Here is a 19314-nt window from a genome sequence, read left to right as displayed (position 1 = left end):
AGCCGCAGGTGTGAACTGGACCCCCACAGTAGACCTGGGCATCCAGGGTGCAGCTCAGCGGCACTAGTACATTCACACTGCTGTACAGCTGTCATCACCATCCACCTCCACAACTTTTTTGTCTTGCAAAACTGAAACTCTCTCCCCACTCACTCCCCATTTCTTCCTCCCCCAGCCCATGCTTTATGCCTTCTGCCTATAATTTGACTACTGCAGGTACCTCCTATAAAGAGACCAATCAGCGTTTGTCTTGTGGTGAGTAGCTTATTTCACCAAGCATCGTGTTCCCCGTTATGGTCCCGAAAAGGTTCATCCATGCTATAGCATGTGTCAGGGTTTTATTTCTTTTGAAGGCTGAATAATATTCCACTGCATGGATATGCCACATCTGGATTACCCATCCATCCATCAGGGACACATGGGTTGCTTCCAAACCTTATGGCTATTATGAATAGTGCTGCTATGCATGTGGGTGTGCAAATATCTGAGACCTGGGTTTCTGTTCTTTTGGTATATACCTAGATGTAGATTTACGAGAATATATGAGAATTCTATTTTTTTCCAGTTTTATGGAGATAGAATTGACATTCGGTACTGCAAAACTTTAAGGTGTAGAACACAATGACTCAACCTACGTATATTGTGAAATGGTGACCACAAGAAGCTTAGAATCCCTCATCTCATATAGATAAAAGAGAAAGAAAAAAGATGTGACAAAGAAACCTAGATCTATGCAAGAAACTAAGAGTTCCCAAAATGGTTCTAAAAGAGGAAAGTACAAAATAAATTAAAATAAATTTTAAAACTCAGTTGATCAGTCACAGCCAGCTACTTTTCAGATACTCAAGATCACATGTGGTTGGTGGCTACCACGCTGTATGTCAGAGATACAATATTTCTGAGGATGCTTGAAGTTCAGTTGGACAACACCCTCTATAAGGTAATTTACTGTCTAAAGTAAAAATAATAACAATGCATTATGGGGGTTACAACATGTAAAATACACTATTATGACAGTAGCATTAAGAATTCTTACAAGGTTCTTTTACAAGAGATGAAATAAAGCTATATATTGTAAGCTTTGGGAAATCACTAAAATAGGTTAGAAAAGGAGATACAACTGATAAATTACCAGAGGAGACAAAAACATAATCATTAAAAAAAAAATACTCAGTCCAAAAAAAAAAAAAAAGGAAATAACACACAGGGCCAGGCATAATACCCATGCCCAACAGCCAGACTATATAGCTAAAAAAGCTAAACTTTAGTGTATATAAATTATGCTTCACTAACCAATTTAATCTTTTTAAATGTTTATTTATTTTGAGAGAGAAAGAGTGGGGAGGGGCAGAGAGAGGGGGAGAGAGAGAACCCCAAGCAGGCTCTACGCTGTCAGTACAGAGCCTGACACAGGGCTTGATCAGTTTTATTTTTTTTTTAATATTTTTATTTATTTCTAGGGGAGAGAGAGACAGCGTGAGCAGGGGAGGGTCAGAGAGAGAGGGAGTCACAGACTGAAACAGGCTCCAGGCTCTGAGCTGGCAGTCAGCACAGAGCCCGACGCAGGGCTTGAACCCACGAACCACGAGATCATGACCGAAGCGAAAGTCGGACGCTTAACCAACTAAGCCACCCAGGTGCCCCGATCAGTTTTATTTTTAATCAGAGAAAAAAAAAATAACCAAGGAAGTCTTTGCCTTGATAAATTAATTTTGGCATCACAACACAGGCAGAAGACTTAATACTTATCTCACTATATATACAGAATTATTTTGCATTTGAAAAGTACTGAGCTGCCTCACAGAGAGCAAAATTTCCAAGAAATGTGCATATACAGGTATCTTATGCTAGTGTTTATAAGCAGTAAAGCTATAATTCAATGTAAGCTCAGATTCATCTAACCCCAAAATCCACCCTAAATCAACTCTACTAAAGCCAACAGGTTTCTGTATTTGAAGAGTTTATGAACTGAGTCACAAATACACTCCAAGAGCCAGCTCTTGATAAAACAAGGTAGAGGTCTTACACGATTCTTTGCCCTGATATTGGCATTGGGAATGGCTGTGTGATCAGCACTTTGCCAAACACAATGTGTCTGGTGCACTGGTCATCCTAATGGGGTGCCCAGCTGTCAGCTGCACAAACAAGACATGAGATTAGGAAGAGACCAGTCAATGCAGGCACACGTGGGTGATTGTCGTCAGACCTTCACCGGTTGCTGGACAACTCATGTCTCAGACATAGAGGGAGGTGTCCTCCCCACCAAGAGTGAACACTGATCCTCAGCCTCCTGCATCCTCCCTCTTGTCCAACATGAGAAGAAAATGTACCAGCAGACTGTCTATAAAGAGGAAGGTTTAAAAATGACAGAGGAAAGAGAAACTAAATATTTCTTGGTTCGAAAAATCTAAAAGGGCTATTTTTTTTAGGCTAACAAAAACTTAAGCAAAACCATTACTTTTAAAAGCCACTTTACGGAGCATGTGGGTGGCTCAGTCAGTTGAGCATCTGACTCTTGATTTCGACTCAGGTCACGATCCTAGGGTCATGGGATTGAGGCCTGAGTTAGGCTCCATGCTAAGTGTGGAGCCTGCTTCAGATTCCCTCTCTCTCTCTCTCTCTCTCTCTCTCATTCTCTCTCTTATTCTCTCTCTCTCTGCCCCTCTCCCGCTTATGTCCTTTCTCTCTCTCTAAAATTTAAAAAAAAAAAAAAAAAAAAACCCATTCTATGTAGAATATTGACAAACTGAGCCAAGAGATCTCACTGGCATCATTGAGAAGCATGTAACACAGGCACTTATTTATGTACTTATTTATGTACTTTAAAAAAGAAACAAAAATTGATAATATTTTGAGTACTGTTAATACTTTTTATCCCCTTCTTTTAATCCCTAAATTAATATTTTGAGCTGCAGAGGATTATGAATTTATGACAGAAGTGATGAGAGAAAACTGGATATATTTACAATTTACTCTGCTGCAAGCACCAACTCCATGAACACCTAAGTGAGCATCATACACTGGTGACACAAAAACATCCTCAACTGTGTCCCAAAGAGCTTACGGTCCAGTTAAGGGAAAAGACAATGCAACAGAACCTGAATACAGGTTTAGGCTTCGTTCTGTGAGAAACAGAGGGGGACTCCTGCACTGTGTCGGGGGATGAGGAAAGGCTTCACAAAGTAAAGGTCCTAAAGCTGGTTCTTAGAAGGTGAGCAGGGGCTCAATGCACATAAATACCTGGCTAATGAGAGAGCCTGCCCTATCCGGGAGAAAGGCTGATGGGATTATTAGAGCAAGTTATCAAATCTAGAGTCTGGAAAAGTTGGCTCAGTCCCATCATTTTGAAATGGATTTCAGTGACAGATACTCAGTGGGGAGAAAAAGAAGGCACAAAAGCACTAATTGATGACAAATCAAATGTACAACAGAATTAGAGCCCAGTCCCTCCGGTTCATACTTGGTTGTTCTCTACATCTCTGCTAGAAAAGTGAATCAGCGCTAAAAGGAGAAATCGAGAAGTCAAACCCACAATTTATGGTGGCAAATCTATAAACCCTTCCACTTAAAACTTCAACACAACAAGAGATGTAGACTTTGCATCTTTTCTGTCCTAAGGACAAGAGCTCCCACTGTCTACCTCCCATTCTGTTGGTTGACATCATCTGTCGGGTCACACAGAAGGTGAGTGACATCTCTTACAGATGAGAAATGTTCCAGCTTTCACCTCTGGGGTCTAACTGGTATTGTGATAATTGGCAAAAGGTGAGGCATGATGGGATTTAAGAAGAAAATACCTGAAGTGATTGGCAAGCAAGGAGAAGTGCACCCAGTCAGCAGCTGCAGTCACCACAGGTCCTTGATCCATGTGACTGCTATAGATGCACTGACAAACCAAGGAGACATCTGGTAGGAATACCCGAAACAGATCCAAATGACAGCGATAATTAAGAACCAGCCTGCTTTCGCGGCACCTGGGTGATCCAGTCGGTTAAGTGTCCAACTTCATCTCAGGTCATGATCTCATGTTTCGTGAGTTCGAGCCCCGCATTCAGGCTCTGTGCTGGCAGCTCAGAGCCTGGGGCCTGCTTCGGATTCTTGACTCCCTCTCTCTGCCCCTTTCCTGCTCTTGTTCCCTCTCTCTCAAAAATAAATACACATTAAAAATATTTTTTAAATATATTTCTATATATGCTTTCTATGGCCAGCACATGGACAATTAGATTGCAGTTGGATTATGGGGTATAAAATGGGGCCAAAACTTAGGATTTATTCAGGGGAGTTAAAGTTTTGTTCACACTCATTCATATTGGAAATTGCACGAGATCACAAATGAACAGCTTAGCACAAACTCATTCTGTTCTAGAAAAACAGCACTGAAAACAATTCCTAATGTCACCTGAGCAGAGAGAGAAAACATTCTCAAGGGTAGTTTTTGTCTCTGGTCTGCTTATGAGGTCTTTTGGCTTCACAAAGATCAAACACTTTTGATTCTCCAAACTTTTTTAGGAATTAAATGACCCATTTAGCAGCAATGAGCACTTAAGAAATAGGGTATCTTCATTATGACTATTCCCTGCACTTTATCACCTTTCTTTTTTTAGGGAGAGAAAATACACACACACACACACACACACACACACACAATCATAGGTTACTGTAACTCTAAGCAGAGAAAAGGTATCCATCCTTTTGGCCTTTACATTTCAGTTTAGTGAGAAGTGAGATCTAAAAACTTAAAAGGGAAGGGTGCCTGGGTGGCTCAGTCAGTTAGGCATCCGGTTCTTGGTTTCTGCTCAGGTCATGACCTCACTGTTCAGGGGTCTGACCCTGCCATCGGGCTCCACACTGTTAACACAGAGCCTGGTTGGGATTCTCTCTCTCCCGCTCTCTCTCTGCCCCTCCCCTGATCTAAATAAATAAACCTTTTTTTTAAAGATTGAAAAGGAAAGGATTTTAAATTTATATGATTTTCTATCCAAAACAATCTAAGACTATTTGACTTTTAAAAATCAGAACCAAAAAACATTCAATAAAGTGGCCGGCCACACAGAAAAATAACATTTTCACCTTCCTAATTTCATATAAAGTTGAACACACCAAACAACCCAGAAATTCAACTCCTCTGTATTTGACCAGGAGAAATGAAAATATATGTCCACAAAAGACTTTGTGAATGTTCATAGCAGCTTTATTCATAATAGTCAAGAACTGGAAACAACCCAAACATCCACTCCCTGATTAGAAGGGTTTGGTTTTTTTTATGGTTGGATGTCCACACAAAGGGATACTATTTAGCAATAAACGAACAAGCTACTGATACATGCAACATGTATGGTCACAAAACAAGCTACCGATACTTAAAAGAAAACGAGTCACCAAAAAGACCACATGTTGTGTGATCTCTAGGACATAGTGAAAAGGGCAGTACTATAGGGACAGAAAGTAAATAAGTGGTCAGCACGAGCCGGGCATGGGGAACGGAACTGTCTGCACTGGGGCACAAGGGAACCTCTGGTGTGACGACAGCGGCCCATCTATCAAGTGTGGTAGTGATCCGGCAACTGCAAACAGCTGTCAAATTCACTAAACTATGCTCTTAAAATGGGTGGGATTTCACTGTTATGTAAATTATAAAAATGGGCAACTCTCTTATGTACCAATAGTAACTGGCTACAAAATAAGATGAGAAAAGATCCTATTCGTAGCAGCAAAGAAAGCCACTAAAACTGAAGAATACATTTAAGAACTATGTAAGGCCCCTTGAAATATCTACAAAACTTTACTGAGCTACCAAAGAGGGACTTGTATAAATGAAGATCTACCAGCTTGCTGGATGACAAGACCCAAAATTGTACAGATGTCAAAGTAATCTGTAACCTAAAAGAAACTAAACCAAAATGCCAAAGGGCATTTGTGAGAAAACAGCAAGTCAAACTTTGATCTGGAAAAATAAATGTATAAAAACAGAAACACAGGGGCGCCTGGGTGGCTTAGTCGGTTAAGCGTCCGACTTTCGCTTAGGTCATGATCTCGCGGTTCATGGGTTCGAGCCCCGCGTCAGGCTCTGTGCTGACTGCCAGCTCAGAGTCTGGAACCTATTTCAGAGTCTGTATCTCCCTCTCTCTCTGACCCTCCTCTGCTCATGCTGTCTCTCTCTCTCTCCCCCCTAGAAATAAATAAAAATATTAAAAAAAACCACAGAAACACAAAATTTGATTTTTCAAATTAATAAGGAAAAGACAAATACCTCTATTCACAGGCAACTCCTAAAAGAAGAAACAATGACAATACACATATGAAAACATGGTTTCGCCTCACTAGTAATTCATGTGAGCAAAGACAATTACCAATAAGAATATCTGTCACATCGTCATAATTTACAGTACTAGTTGATCAAATCTGAGATGCTACTTGTAAGATGCATCGCTACTTTTTGTTCTATCAGGAAATGAAAGAAAAGTACTTCCAATAAAACTATGACCCTCTTTAAATTGCCTGATGCATCCTGGTATGAGGGGTGTCTGGAAAATGTACACCTTAGTATCATGATATACAGTAATACAAAACTGGAAACAATCTAAATCTCCAAGAAGGGGCATCTCCCAAATAAATTATAGTATACCCCAATAACAAAATATTACAATCATAAAAATGATTATATAGATGTATATACAGATGTATATATGTTCATGATCTATTAGGTGAAAAAGGTGATTGTAAAGTAGTATGTTTAATGGGATACTATTCTGTTAAGAGATCATTACTGATGATTACTGATATATGTGTGCATTGAAAAAGTCTAATAGCCTTGAATCAAAATGTCCCAGTGGCTATCTCTGGGTGGAAAGAGGTGGGGTTTTTTTTTGTTTTGGTTTTTTTTTTTTTTTAATCTTCTTTTTGCTCAGCTGTCTTTCCTGAAGGTAAGATCACAAACGTATTTCACTCTTGCAATAAAAAATTAAAATTAAGGTGTCCACCCACCTTGTCAACTGTCTAAATTTAAGTCTTCTAAAGGCACATGTTTCTTAAGGCTGCAATATTTACAAGGGGAGGGAATCCTGAAACAGTCTGAAAGCTCAGACAGGAAGTGGTTAAACAAAGTATGGTCATTTATTCCAAGGAGTATTACATTCTCTTTACAGATAAAAGTCTGTAAATTACTTTGTAATTCTCTGTGGATGCACAGAGAAAATCAACAGAAAACACAAACGCAATTTGACTGACATCAGTTTTAACTCAGAAAAAATTACTGTCTGCCCCTAGGAATATGACACTACAGTCCTAAAAAGAGAGGCCAATTAAGGCATCAGGTCTTATGTAATTATTCACTTTTACCTTTTCATTACTTTTTCATATACAATTAATTTAACAGAGGTGATTAAAAAAGACACACCTTCCAGAACCACTCAGCATTCTATACGTCTCTAACATTGCTGCCTGAAAACATTCCACATAGAAACAAACGACCCACAGAGAGCACTCTGTTCCCCTCCTGTCCTCTCTAAACTCCTGTTTACAGTTTTATTTTTCAATAAACCTGTTTTACCAAAAAAAATTTGGGGAGAAATGTCTACACTACAGGGAAATGCAGCAAAAAAGTTTCGTTCATCTCTGTGTGCGTGCTTTTCTCTATTTTCTGGTTAAGGAAAACATTTTCAAGTGCATAAAAACAAGGAACTAAAATTAGACAGACGAGAAATGAACCTCGACTCATGGTAGGGAAAATGTTATTTTTAAACTGAGAAATATTTATAGGCCTGTGCTTTATGGAGAAGGAAGACAGGCGCGCTAATGTATGTCGATGGAACAGCCTAGGGTAGGGCAGGAGTCTCGAGAAGAGAAAATACTTTCACTGCATGTTTATATTCCAGGAACCACTGGCACTTCACATAGTTTCTCTCATGGAATACAGATTAGGACCAATAATTATAGAGTATTTGAGAGCTCTATTCATTTAACATTAAAGAAAATGTCATAAACAGCACACACCAGACCATGAAACCATCTCTGCCTCCTCCTCTGGCCGAGCATATGCAAATTTTGCTCCGGCTGAGCAAACCTAGAATGCTACCCCGTTCCCTAGAGGGGCTTTTGCTCTAGGCAGTCATCATCCCTGCAGGATAGCCAATACTTTTCAAAGCTCCAGACCTAAGTTTAAGAAATATGTTTATTGTAAGTGTTTTTAAAAAGACACAGAAGTGAAATCTAAGACACTTAACAGGTGATATTAAGCAAATATTCTTTTTTTTTTTTTTTTTTTAAGAAATAATTCTTTAGGAGCCCCTAGGTGGCTCAGTCGGTAAAGTGTCCGACTTCAGCTCAGGTCATGATCTCGCGGTCTGTGGGTTTGAGCCCTGCATCAGGCTCTGTGCTGACAGTTCAGAGCCTAGAGCCTGCTTCAGATTCTGTGTCTCCCTCTCTCTCTGCCCCTCCCCAGCTCGTGCTCTGTCTCTCTCTGCCTCAAAAATAAATAAATTTAAAAAAAAGAGAGAGAGAAATCTTTAAACCTGTAAAAACCACATTCATCTTGACATTCATAGCACCACTCAAAAACCTTCAAGAGTGCTTTACCTCCCACTACATCAAGTCTAACTGTCTTACTTTTGCATGTTCACACCATGAGGTCGACATGAGAGCACCTGCACTGAGCCCCCAGTGCAGTGGGGGAGGGGAACGGCTGTGTCTGCAGGGGTGGGTAGGTAAGAGCTAATGGAATAGTGGAAGGGGCACAAGTCATTGCACTCTGGAGGCTAAGGAGAGAGAGGGAAGGGCTGCAGAGAAGCAACATTCTTTGAGCAAACTCAGCTGGTAGGTGTGTGGCTTCTAGGGGGAAAGAACTATTATGCAAGGTGTAAGGGAGTGAGGCCATCTTGGAGAACTGGGAAGAACAATACAAAGGATGACTAGGTTGCATGATCCAATTTCACAACTTTCCCCTTAAGAACAAGCACCTAAATTTTCATTTTAAAAACACTGCATGTTTTAATGCTTTGCATCCCCAATACCATTTCCCTCCTTCATGCCCATGCCCCCACTACCCATCCTTCCTGCAGCAGAACCTGATTCTCTCTGGGGCATCTTCCTTCCACCTACTTAGGAAGGAGAGCCCCTTGCCACATGCAGGGCCCCAGTGGATGGAGCTGGGTAAGTCCAGGCCAATGGGACCTCACTCCCCTTGCCTGAGACTGGTGAGGACATGACACATAAAATGAGACGCCAGAGAGGAAAATGCCCTCTTCTTCACTAGACGTCACTGTGTGACCTGGGATGGCTGCAGCCTCCTTGTACCATGAGGAAAGACATCTACACAGCAAGGATGGCAGAGAGCAAAGACAGAAAGCAACTGGGTCCTTGAAAATGTCATCAAAACACTGACCAAATCACCCCTGGAAATGCAATACTTCTTGTTGAGATAATAAATTCCTTTGTTTGTTTGTTTGTCTGTTTGAAGCCACTTTTTAGTTAGGTCTTCATGAACTCTCACACTATTAATCTGAACCCATCTTGACTTTATTTGTAAGCATTTCTACATATATTTGCATCCCTTGTAAAACAGGGAGTTTTCTATTTTATGCTGACATTTTCTTTTGTATACTTACTTGTCTGGTGCCAACTCATCTTCTTCAAGGAAAGCACACGTAAGAGCTTCAGCGTACTCACACGATTCAGGGAAGGCACTCAATCTGGAGATATAAGTGCTCCAGTCCCTGGTAAGATGTACTCACGGTGATTTCTCCATGGCTAAATAAAATACTACACACAAAGATCCTATGCTCGAATACTACAGCACTTAAGCAATCTTGTAACTTTAATTAGGCCCTCCCAGATATTTTGATATCATGGAGGAAGTGCCCCAGGCAGTAGGTATGAATATTCTAGCCACTGGAAAAACACATCTCCGCAAAAGTAAACTAACATATTGGCACCTAGTTTATACTTCAGTCCCGCGATTAGCATGTATCAGTCTTCTAAACACATACCATAGCACACTGCACTGTAACTCAAATACCATAAATTCATCCATTTATAGTAAACAATTCAGTGATTTCCTAGGAAATACAAAGAGTTGTGCAATACTACCACAATCAATTTTGGAACATTCTCGTCACCTCAAAAAAGAAACCCCACAACCATCAGCACTCACTCTCCGTTTTCCTTCCATCCCCCTGAGCCCTAGGCAACCACTCATTTTCTTTCTGTTGCTATGAATTTACCTGTTCTAGACACTTAAAACGGAATCATTTAACATGTGGCCTTTTGTGACTGGCTTCTTGCACTTAGCATAAGTTTTCGTTCACCCAGTCTGTAGCATGAATCAGTACGTACTTCTTTTCTAAGGCTGAACAGTATTCTTCTGTATGGAGAGACCACGTTTTGTCGATTGGTTCAGCACAGGATGGACATTTGGGTCGTTTCCACATTTTGGCCGTCACGAGTAATGCCCATGAACAGCTTTTGTATAGACTTATGTTTTCCATTCTTCTGGGCATACACCTGGTAGGGGACTGCCGGGTCACTTGGGAACTTTGTGTTTAATGTTTCAAGGAGCCACCAGGCTTCTTCCCACAGCCTGCAGGCACTCCACGTTCCCGGCAGCGTGACAGGGGTGGTCTGGGAGGTTTTGGAGACAAGGACTACAGTTTGCTCGTCCTCATATCCTTGATCTCCAGTAGGTACTCAAACACTTTAACAAATGGATGCAAGCAAAAGTGGCTTTAAAAAGAGAAAGCCAAAGGTGGCCCAACAGCAGAGTGACAAGGGCACTTTTAAGGATCGGTTTCCTCCCTGAGGGGCTCCTGACACACACACTGTGCTCCTTTTGCCCCCTGGAGAAGCTAGCCCAACTTTTCCGGAATAGTTACCTACCTACCTACAGGCCTGAATAACGTCCTAACGAAAGGCGAAGGGCACTTGCTGGGACTCCACTGGCCGAGGACTGCCTCACAGTTTGGGGGATCATCTGCTTGTGGCAATCATAATCCACGTGTCCCGTGGGGCATCCCAAGCTGCCCATGAGGATAACTTTCCAGGCAGACCATAAACCCGACTGGGGAACACATCACTCCCCAGAGGGGAGGGCTGAGGTTGGCACTGAAACAGGCCCCTTGGCACCCATGAATATTTCCCACCCACCCCACCTCCTCAGCAAACAGCAGGCTGGAGCCTGGCTCACCTCCAAACTCACCAATCTAGCCACAGAGGGACCCTGCCTCTTCCTTTGCCCTAAAGGAGGAATACTGTTTCTGACTAGAAACTCAGTTTTCTCCTCTTCTTCCTAAAACGTACTGACACTTGGTAACACTAACAAGTTTACATACTCTTTCTTGTTTTAACTACATAAAAACAAATAAAAATGAACTATGAACCAATGGCCATGTTTGGGAATTGAGCTCTTTCAGTGGCCAATGTTTTTTTAGAAAAATGTTCTATATTAAGGACACATTGTGGGAACACTACTGGCTGTGGACTATCCCACATCCCCGTGTTCTAAGGATAGCTAACAAGTGGAGTGTGTCCCAGACGGGCACAAGGGCCCATGGGCTCACTCGACCCCACAGAAACCAGAGGGGAAGACTAATTTTGCCATGCTGTATTTAGATAGTTTGAAATGCATTTGAACAAGAAAGTTCCTAGAGCTGTTTGGGTTTTGGGGTTGGTTGTTTTTTTTTTTTTTTGGTCAATATTTAAATAGCAATTTTTTTTAAAGCTTGCCCTAGATAGCAACTGTTTATCTAACACAAAATTCCAAAGTTGCCAAATCCAATGCCAGCCTGAAGGGGACAGCCAAAATCCATATGTTTATCAGAAAGAAAAGGTCTCTACACATGTTCTATCTACATTATGATTTTATCTTGATCATAATACCACTGCAAGTTACAGGAAACAAAGTTATTCTTTCAAGCATGATATATAATGCACAGTATTACCAATTACCAGCTTAACTTTCAACTTGGAAGATGTTTTCAGAAGCATCTGACTGGTAGATGTAACTTTTCACAGGGTTCTTCTTATGAGTTTCTCACTTTATTTTTTTAATTTTTTTATGTTTTTAATTTATTTTTGAGAGACAGAGAGAGACAGCGCGAGCAGGGGAGGGTCAGAGAGAGAGGGAGACACAGAATCCAAAGCCAGGCTCCAGGCTCTGAGTTAGCTGTCAGCACAGAGCCCAATGCAGCGCTCGAACCCACGAACCGTGAGATCATGACCTGAGCTGAAGTCATACGCTTAACCAACTGAGCCACCCAGGCGCCCCTGAGTTTCTCATTTTAAAAAGTGGTAGAGGTTTGTCAAAAAGTTAAACATATAGTTACCACATGGCCCACCAACTCCACTCCTAGACATAAGCCCAAAGGAATTAAAAACACGTAGTCAAAAAAAAAAAAAAAGTGTACATGAATGTTCACAGCAGCACGACTCTCAATAGTCAAAAGGTAGAGACGGCCCAAATGTCTATCACACAGATGGACAGATAAACAAGATATGGTCTATCTATATGACGGAATCGTTTTCAGCCATAAAAAAGAATGAAGTTCCAGTATGTGCTGCAACATGGAAGAAACTTGAAAACATGCTAAGGGAAAGAAGCCAGATACAAAAGGTCACATACTGTATGAATCATTCATATAAAATATCCAGCACAGGCCAATGCATAGCAACAGAGAGAAGATTAGTGGTTGTCAGGTGCTGGGAGGAGGCAGGGATGGTCAATGACTGGCGATGGACACAGGGTTTCCTTTCTGAGTGCCGAAAATGTGATGGTTGTGCAACGCTGTGAATGTACTAAATGCCACTGAATTATTAACTTTAAAATGGTTAATTTTATGTTATATAAATCTCACATCAATTTTAAAAAGTGAACAGAACATCAGTAAACTCATCAGGAGACTGTAGGATAAAGGCAAGGGCAGGGGTGAGACTTTACAAAGTTCTAGATATGAAACAAGAAGCCCATCGTGGGCCAGTGTCCGAGAAAGTTTTCTGAAATCAATCAAGACAGCACTACACTACCAGGCTTGCGGTTTAGACTGGGAAGCAAGTTAGGTTAGGATAAATCCCAAGTCCCCCACGCAAGGATTTTTTTCAAACACTCTTACAGAAACTAACATAAGAAAAGTGGCCCCCGCCCCCAGAGTCCAGGCACTGGACTAACAGCTCATGATTCCCCGTGAACTGAATACATGACGTGTGGAAAAAACATTTTTCTTTAAAGTATTGTATTCAGTCTTGAATCTCTGAACATCTACTCAGAAAGAGGAATGCACCTCTGCCCATCAAAATCACATACGTCACGAGCATCAGTGGCCATATTCTCACCGGGCTTATTCTCTGCACTGCCCCACCACTACGGGCCACTGCCCGGCCTCCTGTCTGTCCGTTTTTATGGTCTCCCTACTGTGCTCCCACTGTGCTTCACGCCTGTGAGGCCTGGAGGGAGGCCAGATCAGGGCTCTAAGAGGCACCTACAAAGCCCAGGTGAGTACAAGAGTTCTCTCTAGCCGCGAGGAAAGCCCGCATCTGACCTCTTCCTGGAATCCCGGTGGGGGCGCAGAGCTCCTGCCGCACGCGCTGGGCATGCGGCTCCAGCATGACAGGGCTCGTGCTCCCACCGTGCTCCCACTTCTCACAACTGCTCACGGGAGGACACTCATTACAAGGGCTTCCATGCTGACGAAGACACGTTTGGGAGACGCCAGGATGGCTCAGTCGGTTAAGCATCCAATTTCAGCTCAGGACATTATCTCACGGTTTGGGAGTTTGAGCCTGCACTGGGACTCTGTGCTGACAGCAGCGAGCCCACACCAGGTCTTCTGTCCCTCTCGCCCTGTGCCCCTCCCCCACTCGTTCTCTCTCTCTAGCACTCTCTCAAAAAAAAAANCATCAAAAAAAAAAAAAAAAGAAAGAAAGAAAGAAAAAAAAATATGTTTAGGAGGGAGTAGGGCAAAAGCCAACATCTGCTAAACATCTACCTTGCACCAGGTGCTCTTACATGCATTATCTCATTTAATTCCAACTGAAACCCTTCAGATTAGGCAACTTGCCCGCAAGAGGAAACTCAGGCTGCCATTTATTAAGTAACTACATATTAAATCCTTTAAAGTTATGGGCACCTGGGTGGCTCAGTCAGTTAAGCATCAGACTTCAGCTCAGGTCATGATCTTGTGGTTCATGAGTTTGAGCCCTGCATCAGGCTCTGTGCTGACAGCTCAGAGCCTGGAACCTGCCTCAGATTCTGTGTTTCCCTCTCTCTCTACCCTTCCCCCACTCATGCTCTGTCTCCATGTCTCAAAAATAAATAAACTGTAAAAATTTTTTTAAATAAATTATTTAAAAGATTAAAAAGCAAGAGCTGACAATCTATATTCCTAAGAATGGAATCTACTTTAATTTTTAATCTAAAAGAACAGCCTTACCAAACTGCAAGGCCAATGACTTGACAGACTTGGCCAACGTGCCCAAGTAACCTGTGCAGTGGGGGGCAGAGTGCAGACCTGGCTGAGTACTCACTGGGCAGTCTGGCACCTGGCCAGGCCCTTCAGGAAGAACTAACCTCCCCAAAATAAACAACAACAAGTAGCTAGCATTGCTCAATGCCAGACTACTAAATTCCTGAGATGAAAATCTATGCATGCCTTCAGCTTAAACAAAAGAGGAAGAAATGTGGCCTATTCTCCCTTGGCAGGTATATTAAAGAACACACAAAAATCTCTATACGGTCACTCTTCCCAGAGGATTCTTAGGAAAGAACTTTGGCAAAGAACTTTGCCAAAATTTTGGTAAATCTTAACATCAGTACTTCCCTAACTTAACATTCACATTTTAGCTTTGTAATGTAACTAGCTACAGAATTGTTAATTAATTCTAATTAATTCATCATCTGATCTGTAATTCCCATTTTCTACTGTCACATACTCAAAAGAAATACTTTGGTCTTGTGGAAAACATGCTTTGTTTACAAAGACACAAATTTGATTCAAATTTCCCTTTCTCCTCCCCTTTAAGAAATGTGCTAAAAATAACTGTCATAACATCTTACTCATCCTGAACTCAGTACCTAGCAACTCATTCAGAATATAGCTGACAACCAAAAAATTTCATGGAGACCTAATTCTTAGTCCTTTTAATCAAACTATATCTGTGGGGTTATTTGGGTTTCTTTATAGAATAAAGTAAAAACCAGAAGTAAAGCTGTTACAGAAAGGCATACTACACTAATAGGCACATAAACTGACAGTAAGAGAGCAAGCAAAAAAAATTGTTTTAAAACATAAGAACTGGGAAAACAGAGCAATCTCTGTTTACCTAAAATAAATAAAAAATCCCTATTTTTATAGGAAAATTGCTGTATCACTAAGAGCCAAATAACAGGTAATGAAAATAACTAAGTCATCAAGAAAATTGTTTTATTTGATGTATTTCATTTTTATCAAGATAAAAAAGTATTTTTATATATTTCAGAATTGTAAAACCAAATGTTTAATCAGGTTTAAAGAGAAGTCTGATTGACCAAAGGGGAAAATCCTCAGCTCTTCGGAAAAACCTGACCATCCAGAAAGACTTGCTCTAACTGATACTTATATCTAACAACAAGCCCAATGAGGCTGGTCTCATATTCAACCATATGCTTCCCCTAAAGCTGTCTGCTAGGGCTTGGTCAGGAGGAAAGGAAAGGATCAGAGAACTTAATATTTAATCAGCCTGGACCAAGCTTACAAAGGAGGATAGCTGTTTTAAAACAAAACTAATTGTGTGAAACATTTATATTACAATTCAGTATCCAATCTCATCTACTTATGCCGTCCAGGAAAACTTACAAACATCAGTGAAAATAGAATGAGTTAATTCGGTCAAGGTGCGTTATTAAATAATAAGAGATTTTTTTTTATCCTTTCAACTCATTTTCAAACAATCAGCTTGACTGTTGATTTCAAAAAAGAAGAGCTTTTCCATCGACTATAGAATGGACAATACAATATGGTCTATCCACACAGGAGAATATTCTAGGACCATGAGGGGCGTCTGGGTGGCTCAGTCAAACATCTGACTTTGGCTCAAGTCATGATCTCGCAGTCTGTGATTTTGAGCCCTGCATTGCGTTCTCTGCTGACCGCTTGGAGCCTGGAGCCTGCTTCAAATTCTTTGTCTCTCCCTCTCTCTCTGCCCCTGCCCTGCTCATGCTCTGTCTCTCCTGCTCTCAAAAATGAATAAAACATTTAAAAAAAATTTTTTTTAAGAATATTCTAGGACCATGAAAAGGTTGATAAACACTAACACCTGCTACAATGTGGATGAACCTTGAAAACAATGTGCTGAGTGAAAGAAGTCAGACACAAAGGGCTGCATGTTGTATGATTCATTCACACGATACGTACACAATACGCCAATCTATCAAGACAGAATGTAGAGTAGTGGCTGTCAGGGGTTGGGGTGGCGGTTAGTGGAAATGGGGAGTGACTGCTGATGACCATAGGGTTTCTTTTCAGAGTGTTAAAAATGCTTTAAAATTGACTGTATTAATAGTTGCAGAGATCTGTGAATATACTAAGGATCACCTAATTACATGCTTTAGATGAATGAATTATATTGCATGTGAATTACATTTAAAAAAAAAAAGCTGTCTTTAAAAAACGTAAAGAAAAACTTAAAATCATCCACTCAGGTTCACATTCCTCGTTCAGGAAAGTTCCACACACCACTGCAATGCTGCCGAAAGAAACAGAAACCTTAGTGCAAACTGGAATACCTCCAGGGAAGTATATGGAATTGGAAATTTAATAGCAACTAAATAAAGTAACATCATGACTGGGGCCATGAAAGCAAACATTTCCATGTGAACTTCAAATGGCAGAGGGACAAAGTTGCTATCTTAGAATCATCGGCTCTGAAAGTGTTCAGAATCAGTTTTCTTTGAGGAGCCAGAAAGAACACAAAGTTAATGAAGTTATTCCAGCTGAGAATGTCACTGTGAAATGTATGTCAGAGACAAAAACAGAAATATTCTGTTTGTATGGTCGTTGTAAGAGTTTTGACCTTCCGCAGTTACGTACACACTGAGTCAGTCACTTCAGTCCTAGAAAACATGTGACTCCAGCAGGCTGTGAATAACACTTTCTCAAAGAGAAGCTACAGTTTCACAAGGTGGGTCTTTGTTGGGGTGAAATTCTCTCTCAGGTCGGATGACATATGTACCCAGTGACAACACTGTCTTTCAGGACAAAGTAGAGTGTTTTTCCTTTTCCAGTCTGTTTCACCAGACACGGACATCACTGCAAATATTATATTACTTTCTGTGAGCTGCTTTGCTATTCTTAAGAAAGGATAAGAAAACTATTCAAAATCTTCTATAAATCCCTTATAATTAAATCCTTGGGCTTTCTTTTATCACTGGTGGCCTCTAATTTCTAATTACAAAGTCTAAGGTACACATTGTCCTAGTACATTAATTTTCAGACTACTACAGCATGCTAAATATACAGCAAATATATAAGATTCTGGCACACTAAATAAACAGTCAGCAGGTCCAGGACTCACCATCAGGAGCAAGTGAGTCTTTTATTAATGCAATAATCAGTAAGTACATTATTTAATTCAATATTTGCTCTGTTCCACTAGTGGAAAAACTTGCCAAAACACTGATGTTAATTTTACTGGCAACTAACCTTCCAATCTCTCTCCAAAACAATGTTCAAGCAGGAGTTAAGACATATTTTTAAAAATTTTAAGGGGCGGGGCGCCTGGGTGGCTCAGTCTGTTAAGCGTTCGACTTCAGCTCAGGTCATGATCTCATGGTTTGTGGGTTCAAGCCCCACGTCGGGCTCTGTGCTGACAACTAGCTCAGAGCCTGCAGCTTGCTTCAGATTCTGTATCTCCCTCACTCTGACCCTCCCCTGCTCACTCGTGTGCTCTCTCTCTCTCTCTCTCTCAGAAATAAATAAAACATTAAAAATTTTTTTTTTTTTTTTTAGTTTAGAAATCTTCCAGCTGAACCTTTTTTCTGTGTGAAGGAGNTAATTTAAGGGGCGCCTGGGTGGCTCAGTTGGTTAAGCGTTCAACTTCGGCTCAGGTCATGATCTCTCAGTTCGTGGGTTCAAGCCCCACGTCGGGCTCTGTGCTGACAGTTAGCTCAGAGCCTGGAGCCTGTTTCACATTCTGTGTCTCCCCCGTCTCTGACCCTCTCCTGCTCACGCTGTCTGTCTCTCTCTCTCTCAGAAATAAATAAAACATTTTTTAAAATTTTAATAAAAAATAAAATAAAAATTTAATGACTTCACATTTTCTCCAACCCACTTCAAAAGTGTTTCTCAAATTTTCAAAATCAAGTGGGGTTCCTCCAATGATATTCTACCTTCTGTATGTTACATAACAAATGTGATTCAAAAAAAAACACATGTAAATTATGCTCCTGTAACTCAACCTTATTTACATGTAAAGCAAGTAAAGAACCCTATAGAAAATGAAGACTCTCACATCTGCCCTGCAATTTAGCGGTTCTGTAGATCTGAGTTTCCCGATGCTAGATCTGTCTAACTGAGGGCTCACAGTTTCAACAAACGGATCAAGAAGAAACTATGTCTTTGAATTAAGAATGACTGTTTCCCAATCATGTGAGAAGTTCAGGTGCTCTCAGAGAATGGTGGGGTCTAGTTCAAACTTTATGTTTGACACATATGAGGAGACAGAAACAAAGTATTTAGTTAGTGGAGAAAAATATCTTAAGGGGAAAAACTAATTCCCCCATATTTTAGACAGCTCATTCACAAAACAAAATTAACATGAATGACCATAAGAAGCATTTTCTCATGGGGAAAAGGACTCAGTATGAAGTTACAGAATACAATGCAATCCACACTTTGAATGTTAACACTTAATAGGGTAAAACTCACTGAACCAATGTGCAATAGACTCTCTTACTTAAAATGTCAAAGCCTTAATGGTTTATTGTATTTTAATATCCATATACAAGAAAATAAATCACATGCATATGGGTTTTCTTCCTCTCTACAAACTAAATGGCAAAAAGCTGAAGTTAATATTTCCCAAACAATTCAAACATGAATATAAATGACTCAAAAGCTGCTTTCAGTAGCACATTTTTCTGTGGAAAGGAAAAAAATGAATTTAATAGCATTACATAAAAATCCTGGAAATTATGCACAAAGACTATCCTGGAGCTTTGCCAACAAAAGGATATGCTGGTTTTTCGTGTGCACGCATGATAAGCAAACAAGATTCATAAGGAGCTGCAGTATTATTAAAGATAAATACACTTCTTGAAATCTCCATTTTAAAAAGCTTAAAAATGAATGCCTAAAC

The 19314-nt window shown here is 40.6% G+C and overlaps 1 protein-coding gene across 1 annotated transcript in view; it reads right to left on the bottom strand.

Moving 5' to 3' along the window:
* ADCY9 (adenylate cyclase 9) overlaps positions 1-19314 on the bottom strand; it is a 118986-nt gene that overhangs the window by 86312 nt on the left and 13360 nt on the right. The window lies entirely within an intron of this gene.

This window comes from Crocuta crocuta, unplaced genomic scaffold, assembly GCF_008692635.1.
Source record: "Crocuta crocuta isolate KB4526 unplaced genomic scaffold, BGI_CrCroc_1.0 scaffold234, whole genome shotgun sequence".
NCBI lineage: Eukaryota > Metazoa > Chordata > Mammalia > Carnivora > Hyaenidae > Crocuta > Crocuta crocuta.
Note: the sequence above shows the minus strand (reverse complement) of the source record. Positions and strands in the feature narration are given on the sequence as shown.